Here is a 15980-nt window from a genome sequence, read left to right on the forward strand (position 1 = left end):
GCTTAACATAAGAGGTAATGCGAAAAGCAGTTGTGCATAAGTGGGTACAGTAACAAAGTGAAAATACCACAATAAAGATTCCACAATGAAGTAGGAAAATAGTATATCTTTTATTGTTCAAAACATGATAAAAATGATAAAAATCCAGTTGAAGCATCTCAAGTTACGAATTCTTCAAAAATGTACAATGCTGAAAGAGCCCTTGCACTTTCAATAGTATCTTTCCGGTTACACTGGAGAAATTACAGTGATCCACTCTGTTGATCGGGAACAGACTTTCTTTCCGGGTCAATGCGAAGCAATGCTTCCAAAGTTATTAAAGTTAAACTGCAATGGCAAGTTTTCGGGAAATTGATCTACTTATCTGGACCACCTGCAAAAGTGCTTGTGGGTGGCAGGGACCTCGGAAGTCCCTCAGTGCACGGTACTTTCCTTGGGGATTGTAGCGGGTGTATTGGCATCAGGATTGGGCACTGCATTGCTGAAATCCCCTCTTGCTGGGTATGATGCAGTGATTGAATTCAAGGAGGGCAGACACGCATCTTTCCTTGATGTGTGCAAAGTGCACAGGGATGCTCTGAACTGCTTTTGGGTAATGCAGCTTCAGCAAAGTCAATAAAAATGAAGGTTTGGGCTCAACCTGCAGATACAGTGGTTCTTGATCGGTGCACCACGCTGATGCATGTGGATGCCCAAAAAAAGCTTTCAACACTCTGCGAAGAACCAAGACTGGGTGAGAGCAAGCCAGGCAGGGTCAGACTCTGGATTAGCAGAGTCTAGCAGCGATTGTTTGTTTAAATGACATTTTTGATGGCCTTGAGATTTCCTGAACAGGAGACAAGCCAACAAGCCCTTGGAGTTACTTAGGTTGAATAGGTTAAGAGAACGAGTCCAGCCCTTCTCATCACCCTTTTCAGAGTCAGCAGGCCAACACAGCAGATCAGGTAGCAAAGTGGCAGTCCCTCCTGTAGCCCAGCAATCAGCAGGCAGGCGGCCAATACTGCAAGGCAGTTAGCAAAGTGGCAGTCCCTCCTATAGCACATCTCCTCCTCTTGACAGTCTCCTTAGGACCCCAAAGTAAAGTAGTGAGAGGGGATCATAGACCGAATACTTATATCCAAATGTGTCCTTGATGTGGAGGTGACTACAAAGGAAAGCCTTTCTGGTGCATAAGTCTCCTTTCAGTCCAGCTCTGTCTGCCAGCCTACTTGTGGGGGTAAATCAGTGTTTTGTGTGAGGCCAGGCTACTATCTATTCAGGTGTGCATGTCCCTCTTGCCCAGAAGACCCATCAGTATGCAGATGAATACAGATGCAGTTGAGTGTCCTACATTTGTGGCTGTCTAGAGGAAATGCACAACGTGTAGTTGTCACCCCACCCCAGATGTGTATTTGAGACAGGCTGTAAGGCACACAAGAGAGTTAAGAGCATAGAAATATACACTTTCTAAATCTAAAAGTGGCATGCCTGGATTAGTAATCCCAGATCCAACTTTACCATTAAAGAGGATTTGTCATTACCAATCCAATGATATAAAACATAAAGTAGCAATCAGGGATTGCACTTAAAAAGGGTATTTTAGGAATTCCCAATGCTAACTTATGAGACGAGCAGGCCTTAACGCAGTGAAAACAAACTGGAAAACATAAAGGTATATGTCCTCCCTTTTGCTTATATAGCACCCTAGCATTAGGGCTACCTATGGCCTACCTAACGGGTGACTGATATGTAATAAGAGGGAAGTTTAAGGCTTGGCAAGTAGTTGGAAATGGTTTCGAATTTGTAACACGCGGTTTTCGTGTCACTGAAGAGTTGCACAGCCTGCTACACATTTGTGATCAAATTATCCACGTACTCAAAAATGTACTCAAATTCATCCTTTTTATTGCAAAGAGTGGATGAAGAGCAAATATGGCAAGGAATCAAGTTGATTTACGTGCCTATGAATAGGCCCGGATGGGCAATTCTTGTGCAACTTAATATGCGTGAAAATATGAAAACTTGTTGTACTTGACGTGACGATTAAAAATCGATAAACTTTGCAATAAAAATGATGAATTTGAGTAAATTTTCGAGTACGTGGATAATTTGATCACAAATGTGTAGCAGGCTGTGCAACTCTTCAGTGACACGAAAACCACGCGTAACAAATTCGTAACCATTTTCCATAGGCGCATTTGGAACGGAGCGCAACAAGAGTGGATGCATGCCAAACTGGAATAATATGGACATAATTAACTTGTAGATGACTGAAAAGGGTATGCTTTAGGTCCATAATCACAAGTAGTTGGAAATGCCAAGTTGAGGTAGCAGTTAACTGCACACACAGTCCCTGCAGTGGCAGGCCTGAGTCAGTTATGAAAGGCTACTTCTGTGGGTGGCACAATCAGTGCTGCAGGCCCCCAAGTAGCATTTTGTTTACAGTCCCTGGGTATATAGTATACCACTTTATTAGGGACTTATAAGTTAACCAACTATTATATTCATGGATAAACCAATTGTCATCACATTTTAAATATGATCACATGCTCTTTAGCACTAGTCAGCAGTCTAAAGCTGCCTAAAATGAAGTCAGAAACAGAAGAGGAGGAAGGCAACAAGTTTGGGGTAACCCTGAAAAAAGGGCCATTTCAAACAGTAATCATTAAGAAAGCCTAGAATTTCTACAGAATTCACCATGGCCTTCCATTGGTATTGATCATCCATAGAGTTTCATGATTTATTCCCCATTTTAAATGAGCCACGCACACCTGCTGAACATCAGAAAATAAAGAAAATACGTAACCAGTATTTGTGATGCCAGTTAATAAAGTATTGTGATGGTTGGGCTTCTTATGGATCCTTAAGGATCTTTCCATTCTTCAGTCATCAAGAATACCACCCGTGAATGATTGAGTTTGATATGACAACCCTCATGAGCTTATTGCTGTTTCAGAAAACCAGCAGTATCTTCATGATATTTCTCAAGCTGCCAAAAATAAACTCACCGAAGCGAAATACAAGTAAAAATTGCATGCAGATTCTCCCCATAGGCTAAATCCCAAAAGTTGAATCCAGGAAATCACGTGCAGCCTTCACCAAGCATTTGCATTGCAAAGAGGGAACCAAATTCCAACTGTTACATTGGACCCTTTCATGGTGATGTAAAATGATTAATCCAATAACAACGGAACCTATGAATCTTTTATTTTCTTCCACTACGTCTATACATCTAGGGGCTTATTTACATACCCCTTGAGCCGCCAGTATGTCACTTATTCCCGTTTTTAAACTGTAGACAGTAGTGTTCTCTAGGCTCCAGCTATTCTGCCCAGCTGATCCCAGTCCTTTACTTATGTTTCTGTAGTGCTTTATTGTGCTCTCCCGTTTCGAGGCACTAGCACCACGCAGCTCGAGGGTTTTAGTTTAAGCACATGGTTCTTTCTTTGTTACCACTAGAATCAGTTTGTCTGCATTGAGTTCATTTCCACACTTCCACTCCTGAAGATTTTATTTCGGACCTGTACTTCAACTGCAGGCTTTTACCTAGTGTTAAAGCAATACAAACTAGGTCTTGTGCTGCTGTGTTCATAACTAAACTAACAGTGATCTCGGTACTGTAGATGCCTATTTTGATTCTTTGCATTTTAAGAACTCCAGCCCTCTCTGTTATTATCTCAATGCATGACGTAAAGCATAAAGAAAATGGCACTTCCAGAACATTCCATGAGTATTTGTAAATCATTCTCTATAATGCTGTGTTGATCCCTTAAGTGATGATGGCTCATCTTACCCCACCTCAGTGCTGAGCTCTGATTTCGATTTTTGTGTCAGTTTTCACTTAAGCCTTCACAACTTTCTTCCACAAAATATATCCAATCGACATTGGTATCTTTTTGTCCACATGCAGGAGATTGTAATCGTGACAAAGGTCTGAGAAATAGACAAAACATGGCACAACTTCTTGTTAACAAATGGGACAAAGTGCTGTGCATGAAAGTGTGTGCTATTTATAAAAATTATACCAACAAAGGGTCTGCTAAGATAAGATTACCCTCTTCCCAGCAGGGATCAGTATTTCATTTATTTGTGCTTTTTCTTCCTACTTGTGGTTTGTGAGGGAAAGAGATGTAAATCCAAAGGAACCTAAAAAAACTATACAATGCTGAAAACCCAGAAAAATTCTGAAGTTAGCTAGGGATACTTTGTGTAGATCACTCAAGGTTTTCCCAAACAAACTTAGACCCCAATTATGATGCTAGTATTTTACCGGGATGGAGACTGCCCGACATGTAGTAGCTGGCTCCACCTGCCTTATTACACTCCAACTGCTGTGAAGGCGATCAAAAACATGCCTTTTTGAATTGCAGCTTGTGCTGCGGCCCGGAAAAGGCCCCCAAATTATCTTTCCATCTGCCTTTATATGGCGGTTATGACCACCATGTAAAGGCAGAGGAAAAAGGGACATCCTAATCCCTAAGGCAGTGCGTCTGCAGGCACTGCCCGATTTTAAGAAATAGTATTCTGACCAACACCCCGATGGACAAATCAGACTTTTACGATATGGACTTTACAACGCACCTACCATTACAACGTATGATTTCACAACGAAAGCCATTACAACTATGCCAATATAACACATGCCATTACAACACTTATTAATTACCCTATGTTAAGTGACTATTGGTGTTATGAAAAAAAAACAAGAACAAATTATTCAATTATCAAGTGTCATTATATCGCAAACGTAAAAAAATACTTTTTGGGGATGGAAATCACTCAAAGTAGTCATCAAAACAATTTTATCAAAAAACATTGTACACTCACTGGCAAAACCAGCATAAGGAATGGGTGTCCCTCTACTATTTCCACTATAATGTAAGCTTGGGTGGTGAACTCCACTCCGTTAGCTGGGGTTTGTGCGTGCAGTTTTTTGTTCTCTGCACTCAGCGGAGTTTGCGGAATTCTGAAAAAAACTCCGCTCTGTGTAGCTGAGCAGAGGTTCTTCCTCTCCCGCGCTCACCAACTGTAAGATGGCAAGCGAGAAAAATCATATGCTAGACCACTTCCCTACGAAATTTCTCAATGCAAGCAGTCGCAGAAGGTTTCTAATGCTCGTGTTGAGAAGCCTTCCGTTCGCGTTGAGGAAGCTGCCGCTCAAGTAGAACTTCTACTTGAGCTGCAGAATGAAGCAGCAACCTCTTTCACTATGCAAGATGCCGTTTGCGCTGATTTTACAGTGCAGAAGAAACAGCCGGCACTAAAAATCAGTGCAAAAGGACCACTCTACTACTTGTGGAACTCCGCGTAGCTTGGTGGAATTGTTTTGTTACTTAGGGGAGTTTCGCATAGCGGAACTCTGCAAACTCCACCCAGACTTACTATAACTACACAGCCATGGTCTACTCAAAGTGGCTGCCATTCTAAAATAAACAAAAAACTAATATTTTACACACAACATAATAAATATACTTTCTGTAAAATTGATTTCAAAACATATTTTTTTTTAAATGTTCGTTAACTCCTCTCTAATGTATAAATTCAGCCGACCACCATTTTTTGCTCAGTGGTATACTGACTTTCCTGGTGACCACACGCAGGTGGAGTAGATGGAGACAACTGACAGTTCGGAGTTCAAACACTGCCATCTATTAACTGAATTAAGTGTTAGTTTTAGATGAAACACATTTAATTCCCAAACCTAAAATTAATTTGTAATTTTTAATAAATTCACAGATCCTGTATAGAAACATACAGCAATAGAATACTCATCTTCTGTCAGAACTAAGTGAATGTTTCACACAAATCACATTTAATTTTAACTAAAAAAATCCCCCACGCTAAAATTAACTTAATTTTTGTAATCATTCACAGACTTTGGACATAGACATACAGCTATCGAATTTGAATAAAATACCTGAAGAAAATCTTCAGTAAGTATACGCTAAACTATATGTATTAGACGAAAACAAAATATTTTGAAATTTTAGAAAATCATTTACCCGGGGAAAGGTATTGATCAGTGGTAGGGGCAACATTACTATTCTAACTCATCCGGGTGCTTGCCTCAGGGAAGGTGCTAGTCAGTTGTATGGGGCAAAGGTACTATTCTAACTCCACAGGCGGCTTGCCTCAATGAAGGTGCTGCTGAGTGATGAGGGGCAATATTTACTATTCTAACTCCACTGGATACTTGCCTCAAGGAAGGTGCTGGTCAGTGGTAGGGGACAAATTACTATTGTAACTTCACAGGGGGCTTGTCTCAATGAAGGTGCTGGTCAGTCGTGGGGGGGAAATTACTGTTCTAACTCCACTGGGTGCTTGGCTCAGGGAAGGTACTGATCAGTGGAGAGTGGTAAAATTACTATTCAAACTCTGCCGGGTGCTTGCCTCAAGCAAGGTGCTGGTCAGTGGTAGGGGGCAACATTACTATACTAACTCAGCAGGGGGCTTGCCTCAGGGAAGGTGCTGGTCAGGGATTGGGTGCAAAAATCCTATTCTAACTCCACCAGGTGCTTGCCTCAGGAAAGGTGCTGGTCAGTGCTGGGGGGCAAAATTACTATTCTAACTCCACCGGGTGCTTACCTCAGAGAAGGTGCTGGTCAATTGTTGCTTTATGAAATATAATCAATTAAAAGTTGAACATACAGTCATTATGCTTTTTTTCACATGTTCAATAAATTAACCGTAAACAAAAATACGAACAAAACCATCAGCTGGACTCCAAACCATGATCACCAGCACTAGTTCAAGAAGCAGAAGGCCTTTGAGAGGTAAAATAATTCAAAAACCTTATTTTACAGCCAAAACTAACGAAAACATTTCTCATTACTAACCAAAACGCAAAACAAATAACAATCTGTTTTAAAAAACAAATGTAAAAGTGTATAAAACTGGCTAACTTTACAATAATTTTTAAAACCTCTCAACTAGTTCCTTTTAGATCTACCCAACATCACCTAGAAGTAAGAAAACGAAATCAGCCAAATTACCTGGAGAAAGTCCTACACCTGCCAAGGGACAATCAAGCAGACAAAGTAACCTTACAAGGGTGCACCAAAATATATTAAGTATTTAAAATGCCTTTTTTTCTTTTGCCAGGAATCAACTGCAAACCATAGTACAACATTATAGCTGGCAAAGTCAAACAATAAATTAAACAACATGTCCTTAGAACAGTCAATATGGTAGCCTAACAAATTGTAACCAGATTTTTCAACAGGTTGTAATCAATAAACATGTCAGTTAACTAAAGCACATAGGAACATTTTGACATTATTTTTAGAAAAAAAACAATATGGCAACTGGAAGACAGGCAACATATATCCAGTCCAACAGAGGCAATTGATTACTAAAGCACAGTGGCTATCTTTGTTGTAAGGAGAGATTAACTGAGCCCAGGAGTCACTGGAGGTGTGTGCAGTAATACTCATCCCATTGCACAGGCAGAGTGGTTATGCTTGGTGACACTGTTGAAAGGACCACAGAGCACAAATACTCTGCCTCAGCTGTAAGAGATCGAGGTTAGAGAAAACAAAAATCAACTTAAAGTACTTGCATCCACCATTGAACCCTGTGGCACAGTTTTGAGGGAGGTATCCCAACACATTCCTATGCATGTACCAAGTTTTATGCCCACAATTCCTAACCAATGCAGAATTAGCGTAAGAGAAAAACAGGCAAGTAACCCCCAACATGTATCACCCCAAACATACTATGATATTAACATTCCACCAGAACTGACTATAACCGTTACTAATGAAACCTTTCTTTTGCATAACAACAAAAACCCTTAGAAAAGGATACTAATCTTTAGCACATCCCATGACCCTGTAAAATTGAAGACTAGTGATATTTGGATGATGGATGGAAAGTTTAAATCCACACCTCATCCATTCACCCAAATATACACTGTTCACACAAACATTATTAACACTACAGTTCCTTTAATGAATAATTTATTAGTTGATAAGCAAACCTCAACATACACTGAATTTTTAACAGTGGTAAAATTTAAAACACTGAATAATAGTCCTAGAAAAGGTATAATTGATTTTGAATTACCGATGATTAACACCATAACCAAAATTAATGCATCCTGATACCCCAATTCAAGGATTCTTTTTTACTTTTCACATGCCTTTTGGAGAAAAATGTAAAAAACATCCTTAGATGAGGATTACATATCAGACAGTAAACTGAAATTTGAATTAAAGAAACTAATAGCATTATGCTTTGTTCCTCCTGATAGTGTAGATGAAGACTACCTAGACCAGGGGTCTCCCACCTTTTCTGTAGTGAGAGCTAATTCTGCTCAAAGAAAGTCCTGCCGAGCTACTAGCATAATTTATCACTGTAAAATGCTGATGATATGCATTAACATTACACTATGACCACCCTAAGAAAGAGTTATCAGGAGTCACCACCCAAACATTCCAGATGAAGTTATTAGCAGAATGCTAATAAAACATTTATCAATATTGAAAGCTTATAATCAAGTAAAATTCAAATCATCACATGCTGTGTGCCACAAAGGGTACTGCCACAGCAGTAAGTCTCCCCAACTCAAATTGAATTATCATTCAGCTAACAACTTTAAATGTGTTTTAGAATTGTAATATTTTGTCTTCATTAGCATATTAGTTTTTAAAAATACACATATTTTTCCATCAAAACCACTTAACACTTTCCAGCAATCAAACTCAACTTTCCAAAAGAAAATCCTTTTCAGAAAAAGCATAATTTTTTTCTTTAAAATTCAAATCAGTTTTCATTGTTAGAAAATATACAGTCCCTAAACATCAGCTTTTCGTTTTCATTGAGAACCGCCATGTAAAAATGCCAGGGATGGACAAATTATGCTTCAAATACCCAGGAATTGGAATCATAGGCCATGCTTGCTCACCATAACACTATTAATGCATCTGTTATGCTAATAATGCCCACCATTAAACTCGGGCTACCACTGTGCCACAGCTGGATGCCCAGCATATATCAGTTATGGACATTATTATGGGAGAAGCGGTTGCCACTCTGTCAGGCATGGCTAAAAGCAAGCCATTCATGCTCTTAATATGTCAGTGATGGCAGCAAGTATGTAATTACAAGACTTGTATGCCCAAAACAGTCAAGGATGTAATATTATGGCAATGGCACAATTATACCATGAACGAGCACAATTGCGTCATAGATAATACTTTTATGATGCGGACCATTATACATATTTTGCAGCCCTTGACACTAGGGGGTCGATTCCGATTCGGGAAAAAAAACGTCCGTACGATTTGTATCCGGAGCCCTCTCCGTACGAATCGTACCCGTCCGTCCGAGTCGCCAAGTACGATCCGCATTCCGTGAATCCGTCCGAATCATCGCGATCCGTACGTATTGCAAGGCTGAAACTGCGAACCATACGACTCGTACACATGCCGTACGACCCGACGAGTACGATCCGGACCGGAGTATGAGGACGCGATTCGTATGGTCCACGCCAGGTAAGAGCGAGTCATACGGAAAAGCACACAAATATATACACACCTTACGGTCCGTACCCACCATGATCGCAGGGGTACGCACCGTACCCCTGCGATCATGGGGTGTACGAGCCGTACTCCATTGTACGATGGGTGTACGAGCCGTACCCCCATTGTACGATGGGTGTACGAGCCGTACCCCCATTGTACGATCGGTGTACGTGCCGCACCTCATTGTACGATGGGTGTACGAGCCGTACCCCCATTGTACGATCGGTGTACGAGCCGTACACCGATCGTACGATGGGTGTACGGCTCGTACACCCATCGTACAATGGGGGTACGGCACGTACACCGATCGTACAATGGGGGTACGGGTCGTACACCCCATGATCGCAGGGTTACGGTGCGTACCCCTGCGATCATGGGGGGTACGAGCCGTACCCGGGGGGCCGTTCCGTACCTGTTTTGGCGCGCACTCTGCTTTCACGGCTGTTTTCAGCTCCCGTAGAAAAAGGGTCGTACGGAGTGTCGTCAACACGGATCGTACTTCCTGGTTCGGAAATGGCTGCCAATTTACGTACGGACGTGGCGTACAGCGTCGGCGGGAGTGAATCCGTATGTACTTTTTATTTGTACGGTGTTTGGTACGAGTCGTACGGAGTGGCGCTTTGGGTTAGGATCGTACTTGCTAGTTCGTACGGGGACGTTGTAGGTGTACGATTCGTACGGGAAAAAGGCTCCGTACAGCTAATCGGAGCGCTTTTTACCGGATCGGAATCGACCCCTAGGAGTAGCTTTAAGGAACCAACACTGTTTATTAGGGAAGGACATAATGTCACACACCCACACAAAAATGAATATGATGCTTCTAATTTTCTCTGCCCTGGATGCATTCTCTCTTCCCTCCGCTCTTTGGTTGATCATGCTCCCAACTAACACATTTTCACTCTAGTTCTTGCAGTCACACACTTTGGTGGGTCAGCCCTGGTTACTGCTCCCACTATTCTTTGATGTCACACACGTGTGACTGATAGAGCAGGGCATATAACATGGCCAATCTCCTTCTTAGGTAGATTTAAAGTGGATAAAGATGGTTCATGTGACAGACCCATAGGCCAACACCGTAGCTTACACAGGCTTCAACACCCTCTGCATACTTTGCAAGACCTTTAAAGGGATCCCTCCCGAATCCAGGAAGACCGTCACCCATGCACTCATCACCAGCAGGCTGGACTTCCGGAATGCCCTCTATGCCGGAATCAAAAAATCTCTGCTCCACAAACTTCAGACAGTCCAGAATGCCGCAACAGAGTGTGTGTTTGAGTGTTATAAGAGGTCCTGCCATTGGTTTGGCTGTCTGTAACTCTTATGGGTAATGAAAGAAGCAGTGCTGCCTTCTTTAATATACACAGAATCCCTGAGATCAGATTGGGTTGACTTCACCTCTGAGAGCTACTTTGAGGGTGCTGGTGAGCTACCAGTAGCTCCCGAGCTACTGGTTGGAGACACCTGACCTAGACAATATTGCACACACATTACATTTCTAACTGACACTAACCCCTTTTCTATCTTTCTTGTCTGTTTTACAATTCATTTTCAAAAGTCAGATTGGCATTTTTCAAAATATTTTTTTTAATTCAAGAAATGGCGGGTCTCCTACCTAGATTTGCCTTCTTTCTTCAACTCTAGGTGATTCGTTAAGTTCCACATTTCACCAAGAGTCTTGAGCACTGCAAAGTTGCTAATCCATATTCCACAATGCAATCCTAATCCTATGCAAACCTATCAAAAGAGAAACCGATTAGCATAGCCATATTTTCCAGCAAAATCACAGCTGCAAAATGTACTGTGTAACCTAAAAAAATGCATTCCAAAACAAAATCTCAAAAAAGTAAGGGCTGTTTGTAAAACACGCAACAACAAATCCATCGATTTTAAATACATCCCTAATCGGGAAAAAGATTCTCGAAATCCAAAAGTCCAAAATTCCTCATGTTCTAAAAATCCTGCATAAAGCAAAAATCCATTAAAAAAGATCCATTTTGTTAACAAAATCCATTCACCCATCCTAGGCATCTGTGTTCCCCACACACTCACGTGGTCGAACTGCTGTGAATAAGGCATACTTTGTTTTAAAAAACGTGTTGCAAAAAGAATTAAAAAAAATATATTGCTCTCTTCATGCTTTGGTTTAAAAAAAATAATAGTCTATATTTACATATTTTTTTTTTTTTAAATCAAAAGTGTTCATACAGCAATCATCCCAACGTGGGCCTACAACTGCTACCTGCATAGGAATTAAAAGGGTGGGTAAAACATTAAAAACATACATCCAAATACTAACCTATATCTAACTAATCTAACTACCTTCCTCCTCTATCCTTACAATAAATTATGCCACCCACAACCTCTGTGTAATAAATAAAATGTGTCTTAAATCACCGGAGCTCTTCCTTGATTCAGATCTTGACTGCGATGCTCTGCCAACTGTAGAAACAGATGCAAAACCACGAATGTCCACTCTGAGTAATTAAAAAGGGAAAAAGGACAATTTCTTTCATGACTTAAATGCCAGAGAAAGGGGAAGCACAGAAAAATGTTTTAAAAATGTAAATGTACTATTTTGAAAATGTGTTTATTGAAAAAAATCTATATATTAAAAGTTATTTATTACTTTTTCATGTTTTTAATAGTGTTATATATTTGTGTTAGTAAATACATCTTTTTAAGTTTATATTAATATCAATATTGATTCTAAATTATGTAAAATGTATAAAATGAATACAATTAAATATAATAAATGAATAATCATGTATTTAAATTATTAACAACCAAACCCTCTATTTCCCTCGCATTTTTTGAAAGAGGGTGGGAGTTACACCCTCATAAATTTTGATTTTAGGTATTTTAGAATTTATAAAAATTATTTTAATTTGAAAACATATAAATACCCAGGTATGAAAATAAATACCTGGGTATTAATATACTCTTCCACCCACAACCTCTATTCCCTGATATCCCATGCCAGAGGGTGGGTGTTACACCCTCAGAAGTATTTATTTTAGTTATTTTAAAAATTATGAAAATTAAGATTGAATTTAGAAGAAATAATACACAGGTATTAAAATGAATACCTGGATATTAATACAAACCCCAGCAGTATTAATTCTAAATATTTTAAACTTACTAAAATGAATTGCAAAATAAAAAAATAAAAATTACCAGTTAGTTACACCCTCATAAGTATGTATTGTTTTGATTATTTTAAACATACTAAACTTAAAAAAAAAATACCCAGGTATTTGAATTATTGCCTAATTATTAATACACTCCGCCTCCCAAACCCCCTATTTCACTTACACCCCCAAGAGTATTTGTAAGAAAATACTTTGAAAAATTATTTAAATTAATGTATTCAATGAATGTTAAATCAATAAATAAATCATTAAATACACCATTTAACAACAAAAAGTAAAACAAAAATTCAACAACAATACTTACCTACACTACTTACCTAAAATTGTGTTGTAATGATATGTGTTGTAATACCTTCCGTGTTGTAAAGGCATGCATTGTAATAGCAAGGGGTTGTAATGGATAATCATGGTAATGTATTTGTTGTAAAGGCATTATGATGGAATACCTGTGTTGTTATGGTCATTTTCCCTACCAGTATCCTAATCCAGCAGTCATAATGCAGCCTCGGATGTCGGGCAAACCACCACGGACAGCCTGTCAGTGGCAGTTCACCTGACATCAGGATGAGGCCCTTAGAGTGAAAATAAAAAATAGTAAAAGTAAAAGAAAAAAGACAAATAGGTGCATTTTGCACTGTAGACCAATCTTTAAAAATAATATACCATTAAATCCATAGGACTCTTCTTATTAACAAGAAATGGAGTATTTGCTCCTAAAACATGGAATGAACTAAGTCATCAACTGAGCGTCACTTTTTAATGGTGTAATGATTCATAAGAACAATTTTATGAGTAAACCATGAAACGAAACATGCATTTTTGAAATACGCCCAGAAACCTAATATTTTAGGAGTAGAGGTTATTTGTAAAACTCTGAATCTGGGACTGTGTATCATATCAGTCTGACTGCTTTTTACAAAATGTGTTCTTTATTGCCCACTGATTTAAATCTGGAAGTCATAAATATGGAGAAATTCAATACTTAAGGCCAGATTTACAAACGTTAGGTATACCAATTTTCCAGTTGCGATTCTCTCCTACTCGCAATTCGGAAATCAGTATTCCTAATGTATGAAACCCTTTTGAAATTCATTAGTGATTCCTAGTGGATTGCAAATAGACATATCTCATGCAAATTACTGAGGTAGGTCGCAATTTGCAACCCATTGGGAATCACAGCCATCACAGACATGGTGGCCTGCTGTGGTCAGCAGACAACCATGTCTGTGATTGCTTTATAAAAAAGCAATTTTTTTTTAAATGCAGCCGGGGTGTATTTAAAAAGAAATCTGTGGGACACTGCCTGCTCCTAAAAATATGTATTAACATTCTCAAAGGGGAAGGGTTTACCAAGGGACCCCTTCCCTTTTGCCAATGGTTACCACCAGTATTAAATTGGTGGTAAAGTCTCTGTTTTGTGACTGGAATTTGGTCATAAAACATTAATTTATTCCATTCTGAGTTGGTATTGGGAAGGGACACCCCTTCCAAATACCAAATCGGTATTTGGTAGCTAACGCAAATTGCAATTCAGTAACAAGTTACCGAACCACAATTTGCCTTTTGTACATTTTGCAGTCATTTACAACCTGATTCTGCGAATCAGGCCATTTGCGAAAGCAAAAAAGCGTTGGCCCTGATTGCAATGTCGGGCAAACCATATCAGTTTGGAACTGCCTGACCATAGGTCAGCCGTTATGACCACCTGATTTGGATGAAACCACCCATTGGGCGGTCGGAAACATTCATTTGTCAATGGAAGCTTGCTCAGTGGGCAGGAAAGGCCTGCAGCAAAAGCTACCATTGACAAATAAATGTTTGCAAGCATCCCTGCACTGTGTGGCAGGCACCAATGCGGAGGTCCAGGGGGAAGGGGGTCCTGCTAGAGACCCCCAAAGACTTCTTCCGATAACCTTTTCAAGTTGGAAAGGCTGACTAGAAATGGCTGTAGGAAAGGGCCATAATAACCCGATGGCGGAACTGAGCCCGGATTGGAACCTACAATGTCGGGTGAAAAGTCTCCGACCACGGTCGGAGTCTTTCTGCCCGACATCATAATGTGTCCCTTTGCATATCTGGCCCATAGTAACAGATGTCCTAACATTCTGAATTTCCACATTTCACCCCATAAAAAGATGTGGCTATTTGAAGAGAGAAAATTATGTTTGGAAAGATGCCTAAGTCAAATGGGAGGGAGCAAGAAATAATTAATTTTGGCCACCCCCTACTTCCTTGCTGTTGGACTCTTTTTGCAGGGCCATCCCAGAACTTTCTGCCTTCCTCCTGTATTTTTTCTGACCTGTTTTTGTTGATTGTATGACTCTGGGCATTTTTACCACTGCTGATCCGTGCTAGCGTGTATATGCTCTCCCTGTAAATTGTTGTAATAGATTGGTGTTTCCATAATTGGATTAGTTGATTTACTAGTCAGTCCCTAGTAGAGTGCACTGTGTGTGCCCAGGGCCTGTAAATGAAATGCTGCTAGTGGGCCTGCAGCACTGATTGTGCCACCCACATAAGCTGCCTGTAAATGTAACTCGGACCTGCCACTGCAGAGACTGTGTACAGTAAGGTACTGCCATGTCGACTTGGCAAGTGCACCCACTTGCCAGGCACTAACCCTCACTTTTCTTACATATGTCACCCCTAAGTTAGGTCCACGGTACCCCTGCGGGCAGGGTGCAGTGTATGTGAAAGGTAGGATCTTCCCTGATGTGTGTGGCATAGTGAAATACTGCCAAGTTTGTTTTTCACTATAGAAAGTACATCTGTCCCACTGGATAGAATGCGGAGTTTACTTCTTACATTTTATAAGTATAACTGCTCATGGGAAGAAGATTGGAATATATAGTTTAGAATGCCTGAACTCAGAATATAAAAAATCATGTTTTAGTAAAGATAATTTTTATATTGTGTGTTTGAAAATACCACTTTTAGAAAGTGGGTATTTCTTGCTTTGCCATCCTGTGTGCCTCTGCTGGTTTGTGGATTGACTGTCTGGCATTGAATGACAGGGGCTGGGGATATGCATTCTCTCAGACGGCCACCGGGGCGTTGATATATGTCCTGCCTTTCCTGAATGAGTCAGGGCTGGCCTGAATAAACCTGAGCTGCGTTCAGAGTAGGGGAAGGAGTTCTCACTAGCACCTTAATAGGCCTGGTCCACATTTGGATAGTGGGCGGAGATTTCCCTTGCACCTGAATAGGCCCTGACTGAATGGACAATGCTGCCTCCAGCTCCTGCCAGGCAGCTGTAACGGAGAGGACATAACTGGTTTTATCTGATCACATAGCCTCTCTACACCAACAAAACAAAGGAATTTGCTGT

The sequence above is a fragment of the Lissotriton helveticus genome, chromosome 2_1 (assembly GCF_964261635.1).
Source record: "Lissotriton helveticus chromosome 2_1, aLisHel1.1, whole genome shotgun sequence".
Taxonomy (NCBI): Eukaryota; Metazoa; Chordata; class Amphibia; order Caudata; family Salamandridae; genus Lissotriton; species Lissotriton helveticus.